Source organism: Penicillium crustosum (assembly GCF_028827405.1).
Source record: "Penicillium crustosum strain IBT 35664 chromosome Unknown utg000002l_segment0_segment0, whole genome shotgun sequence".
Taxonomy (NCBI): domain Eukaryota; kingdom Fungi; phylum Ascomycota; class Eurotiomycetes; order Eurotiales; family Aspergillaceae; genus Penicillium; species Penicillium crustosum.
The window spans coordinates 9,350,699-9,357,294 of NW_026623123.1; positions in this window are offsets into that span (position 1 = coordinate 9,350,699).

Sequence of the window (6,596 nt, forward strand, 5' to 3'; positions counted from 1 at the left end):
CACGGTGGGCCTTGGGCTATTTGGATTTTCGAGTGCCCGTCCATAACGCCCAAGGCCCACGGGCATGCCCACGGCGGGCATGCCCACGATGCCCACCATTATATAAAGTTGTCTTAAATATATATAAAAATTAGATATATAGTAAATTATAGTATATATATTTATATATATCTTATTAAAAATCCGGAATTATGATTGTAAATATATAAAAAATATAAATTTAGTTGAAATATTTTGAAATTTGTCAATTAAAATCACGTGTTGCGCTAATTTTGCTTACTAAAAAGGCCCACGGGCGCCCACGGTGTCCATGGACAATGGGCCCTAAGGGTAGGGCCCGTCCATGGGCGTATTGATAGTGCCCATCGCCCGCTTACATAAGGCCCGTGGGCACTGCCCACCCGCCCGTCCATGGGCGATGTCGCAGTCTAGTTAGAATAAGTAGTCGTGATCTATAAAGCTCTCTAACGATAGCCTATCTAAGCTTAAGGCTAGAGGAGATACTTAATAGAAGGGATATATAACCACGAGCTATTACTGATGAAATCAGTCAATATCTTGATAGCGGTAAGTAAATATAAAGAGTATATATAACAATTATACTAATATATATATAGATACTGTTTCTGTTAGGCCGCTTACTTTCTAGAAAGAGTACTAGGCTCGCTTTCCGGCTATTGCTGCCCTTATACGAGATATACTCTTATTTCTAGCAACTAGTATAGGAGTTGAACGCCTCTTTAATACCGCTCGAGATATTTGTCACTATCGTCGTAGTAGAATAAAGAGCGAGACTGTCGAGGTATTAATAATGTTTCTTTGTATAACGAAATTTGATATATGTTACCAGCCAGTTCTTAAACAAAAGAGTGCATTTCAACGAGAATATTAAGTACAGGGAGTAAAAGGAAAGAAGAAGAAAGGAAACCTGCCTGGCAGGACCTTTGTGGGTCCTGGTCCTGTCTCCTCATACAAACCATGCAAACATCTACAAGTCGGAGACATCTGGCAGAAACCCCCGCAGGCGGCCAGTACTGGCAGAAAGGATAGTGCAGTTCAGTCTCAATCGTCACATAACCCCCGACTAAGAATGCATTCAGTCCCTGAATGCTGGCTTGTTGTCATCAACGTGATCTTCGAGGACTCGGTCTTCTTCATCAGCATCAAGCCATTCCTGTAAACGCATAGGGGGACCGGGCTTTGCAGGGTACTGCGCATGGAACTCCTGTATTTTCCTTGGTGCATGTTTCATGTCGCCGGCAGGATACCATTGTAAATCGAGGTCATGTCCCACCCATTGTACTCTGTATTGTAACTTCCTGTAGTGCGATCTGACGTCTAGAATCTTTTCGACTTCCCATTCGTCTGTCTCTCCGACCTGTATTGGTGGAGACGGATCTATGTGTTGTCCCTCCAGAGGCTCTGTCGTCGCTGCCTTCCGCAACTTGCTTGGATGGAAGATAGGGTGCACTCGAATCGCTTCCGGAAGATCTATCTTGTAGGAGTTGCCTACCTTCTCGATAATCTTGTATGGTCCACTCGCTAGGTGGGAAAGCTTCCTGCTAGGTCGATCTTGTAACCAGTCCTTGGTTGTAACGAATACCGAATCACCAATTCCGAAATCCTCTTCTCGACGATGCTTATTCGCTTGACGAATCTGCAATTGCTGCGACTTCGCGATTTGCTCCTTTGTCTGAGTCCAGATGTCCTGTAACTCGGAGAGCATTTGCACCGCATCTTGCTCGTTTGGAGTCACCGTCTCCTGATCTTTCCAGTCGAACGTCATCGAAGGTTCGTATCCTCTTTCTACAAAGAAAGGTGACTTCTTTGTTGTATCCTGAGGGAGGATCGAGGCAGCGAAATCAACCATCGGTAAGATCTCCGACCAGTTGTCCTGGTTCTGCTCGACATACGGTCGTAATCTCTGTGCCATATATTGATTTGCGATCTCACTCTGTCCATCCGTCTGGGGGTGGTAAGCCGTTGACAGTTTTCTCTTGATTCCAAGGATCCTACAGAATTCAGTCCAGAATTCGGAGATAAACTGACCTCCACGGTCGGAGACAATTGTCTCTGGAATTCCCGTGATTCGGATGACATGGTCAATGAATAAACGAGCCATCTGCTTGGCCTTTGTTTCCTTTTGACAAGGGATCGATATCGGTCTTTTGCTCAAACGGTCCACGACCACAAAAACTGCGTCGTACCCGTGGCGGTCCTTCGGGAACGAACGGAAATCCATAGAGAGATGCTGCCAAGGTCGCTCCGGAATCGGCAGAGGTCGTAACAATCCAGGTACTCGATCTCTCCAGGCCTTTGTACGCTTACAGATCAGGCAGTTGTCAATGTATCGTTTTACGTCAGTTACCCATCCATGCCAGTGATATCTTGTCGAAACCAGCTTCTTCATCTTTTCTATTCCTGGATGGGCCGTCAAAGGTTGCCGGTGTATCTCATCAAGCAGTCGAGCACGGAGATCCCCGTCGTCTGGTACTTCGAGCCGTCCTTCATAAAGGAGCAATCCGTCCTGTATTGTCCATCGAGAACCACCCCCTTCCTGTGCTTTTTGACGGAATTCGTCTAACTCCAAACTCTGACGATTGGCTTGCTTTATCCGTTCAACGATCCCTACCATCTCTGCCTCTTCAGAGTGAATAGGAGCCAAATGGGTTGGGTAAACTCCTTCCTCAAGACAGTCTTTCGGAAGCATCACAAACTGTCGTCCGTTGTCCACACAAGGAGACTCTTTTCGTGATAGAACATCAGCAACAATATTCTTCTTCCCGGGACGGTATTTGATCACGAAACGGAACTGAGATAGGAACTCATTCCATCTCGCCTGTCGTTGGTTCATTTGTCGGGTTGTCATAAAGTACTCAAGTGACTGATGGTCAGTGAGAATCTCGAAACGATCCTTCTGGAATAGACCTTCGAGTTCAGGTCTCCATTCCTGTAAAGCGCGAACGATCGCGAGGAGCTCTTTATCGCGTACTTCGTAGTTCAATTCTGCGGGTTGCATTGTCTTCGAATAGAACGCTACCGGGTGCCAAAAATCTTCCTTCTCGTAGTATTGAGAGAGTACTGCTCCCAGAACTCCGTCGGATGCATCTGTCTCAACCCGGGTCCGTCGAACTGGATCATAGTGCCGGAGGATTGGTGCACTGACTAGCTTCTTCTTTAGAGTCTGGAATGCCTTCTCACAATTCTCTGACCACTCGAACGGGACGTCTTGTCTTGTTAACCGATGTAATGACTTTGAAATTGCACTGTATCCTTGAATAAATCGTCGGTAGAAATTGCAGAATCCTAGGAATGACTGCACTCCTTTCACTGTAGTCGGTACTGTCCACGACTGGACCACACGAATCTTCTCTGGATCAACGGCTATACCATCAGTGCTCACAATGAATCCGAGGAACTTAGTCCTCTTCACAGAGAATTCAGATTTTGATAACGCAACTTGTAACCCTGCTTTTTGTAGACGACAGAGTACCTCTCTGACCTGTCGCTGGTGATCTTCAACGTTTTCACTGTAGATCAAGATGTCATCTACAAAGGCAACCGCGTATTCGTCCAGGCATTCTCGAAGAACGTCATTCATGAATCTTTGAAAGGTTGCGGGTCCGTTCGTCAATCCGAATGGTGTCACTTTGTACTTGAAGGATCCATATCTTGTACGGAATGTAGTGAGGTCCTCTGCCCCTGGTGTCAAACGAATTCGGTGGAAGCCTTGCTGGATATCAAGCTTCGTATAGATCTTGGCCTTACTCGTTCGTTGTAGTACCTCATCGATTAGTGGTAGAGGGTAACAGTCTTTCTTTGTGATTGCGTTCAGCCTCCGGAAATCAACACAGAATCGAAGTCCCCCATTAGGTTTTCTTGCCATCAAGATCGGGGATGCATATGGAGCTGAACTTGGAACGATGAATCCTTTTTCAAGATTGTCGAGGATGTATTTCTTCGCTGCTTTCAACTCTTCAAGTGACAGCTTGTAGAGAGGACAATATCCGGGTTGCGCTTCTGCCTCAAGAATGATATCATGATCCACACCAGGTCTATGGGGTGGTAACTCGTTGGATTTTTTCTTCGAAAAGACTTCTACTAGGTCATGGTATTCTTTCGGGAGAGTCATCAAGATCTGATCAATTTCGGGGTCCCGAGTCTGCACGCTCTTCACATCGATGATATGGTCAATCTCATAGAGCGAAGTTGCAAAGGTTTCGACTTCTCTGCTAACCCTTCCTTTCTCGTGGAGTCTGTTAAAACCGACACCTCCAATAGCACTAATATCGATCGACGGTAATTTCTCTTGTCGTTGAGTCTTCGAGACCGCTATCTTGCTTTCGTCGTTCAGATTGCGGCTCATCTTCCGTTGTTCTTCGATCTGCCAATATCCGTACTGCCGTTCTCGTGTGTGTCTGTAATTGTCCTTTGTTTTCGATTCTTCTCGACCGAAAAGACGGTCTCGTCGATCAACATCAGCTTGATGATCAGGATTTGGCTTCGGTTTCTGGAGAATAGCAGTGGGCGTTGGTACTGCCATCTTGCTTGACACATCGTCGAAGAGCGTCTTCTCATCTGGCCAGATCATCCGATACCGACGACAGTCTAGCAAGACGTCATGATCTGCAAACCATTTCCTTCCAAGAATCATATCGTATTTTCCGAGATCCGCGATCAGCATCGGAACTTGCTGCTGCACTCTGCCATCCACGCACATCGTGAGGAAAGTGGCATGCGTGATCGGCTTGCTAAGCTTTCCGTCAAATCCTCGAACAGGACACTCTTGTCCTATGCTTTCTGCTTTCAATCCAAATCGTTTACCGAGGAGCACACTTAATCCTCGATTCAAGAACACGTATCCATCTGCTCCAGTATCACCAAGCGCTGAAATAGAGAAAGAGCGTCCATTGTGCATCAGTCTAGTATTGAAAACTAAACTATCTCTAGGACCGCCTATCAACTTGTGTAAATCCAGCGAGTACAGTGATACCTTCTGTCCACCTAGGCAGGAGACTTGACCTAGGCATCGGCTTTTCCCTGGTTGTCATCTTCATCGTCGTCAAGTTCAACAATACGGGGAGAAGGGTGGGCTGCAGCAACAGTGCCAGCTGGCTTCTTCTTTAGACATTCGCGAGTGATATGTCCTTGCTCCTTGCAGTTGAAGCATCGACCTTCTTTCATTAAGGTGTCTCGCTCAGAGTTCGAGAGTCTTCCGGGGTTGGAGCTTTCTTCGCGTTTCACGCGGGGAGTGTATGTCGACTTCGTAGTTGTTCCTGTACCACTGCCGGTAACAGCAGTAGATCGTGCACGGGAAGTAGTCTTTGCCTCTTGCTGGAGACTGATCTCATGAGACATACTCTGGCAGGTCTTGGAGAAAGATTCGAACGTCACGGTATCCTGGTTGACTGCCCACATCACCTGGCTTTGCAGCAGGTATGGCAGCTTCGAGTACAAATCACGTTTGCGGTTTTCTTCAATCACAGCAGCCTCTTCAGCGAGCTGCATAAACTCAGCAAGGAAGTCAGTGAAGCTATCCTTTGGCTTCATCATCAGTTTGTGGTAGGCAGTGTAGGCTTCGGCACGTCGGTTCGGGTTCGCAAAAACAGTCCTCAGATGGACGATCATATCTTCGGCGTCCATGTACGGGTTGCTAGAATCAGAACCCATTCGGGGTGCGATGTGCAACTGAGCCTTGCCTTCACAACGACTCTGTACATAGAGCTTGCGATGAACAGGCAACGGGTAGTGGTCAGCGTTTGCCTCAAGCTTCTGTCGCATCACGGTCTCCCAGGTCTCAAATCGGACTTGTTTACCGTCACTAAGCATCGGAGCATCCGGCATCTTTGTAGTCTTCCGACCAGCCTCCATAATCGGTGCGCTGGTACGATTCACGAGCTGGTATGCAAGGCCATCACGAGCTCTGATTGCATGTTCGTAGTGAGCGATCGCTTCGTCACGCTCGATCTTAAGGCTCTCAATCGTATCAGTAGCCTCAACTCTTTCTGCAAGAAGAACTGCGAGCTCGTCTTTAAGTTCCTGGTTCTTCTGTTCCAGCTTCTTGTACTGACGAACAAGTTCATGGAATCGTTCCTTCGACGGGGTATTCTGCAGTCGATCGCGCATGGAGGAAGATCCTTCTCCAGCGTTGTCATTGTCTTCGTCAGATTCTCCAGTCTCAACTGGTCTCATCGGTTCGGTAATCGGGGTCTTCGGTTCGTGAACATCTGTCACATGTTCAGGAGTTTCTTCATCATCAGGCACAGCAGCAACCGGCTGCTTGCCACGGTTCATCGGGTATCGTTTAGTACCAACCATCGTGATTGGTCAGACTAAATTCGGTTCGGGTCGAGTCTTGGCTTGTACGATGCCAAGGAACGGGAAGTGGGGTGAAGCGTGACCGGGACCAATCGCAATGGATGGTCCGTACAGTCGTACTGCTTCGTGAAATTGAGAATGGTACTTAATATTATGTTACCAGCCAGTTCTTAAACAAAAGAGTGCATTTCAACGAGAATATTAAGTACAGGGAGTAAAAGGAAAGAAGAAGAAAGGAAACCTGCCTGGCAGGACCTTTGTGGGTCCTGGTCCTGTCT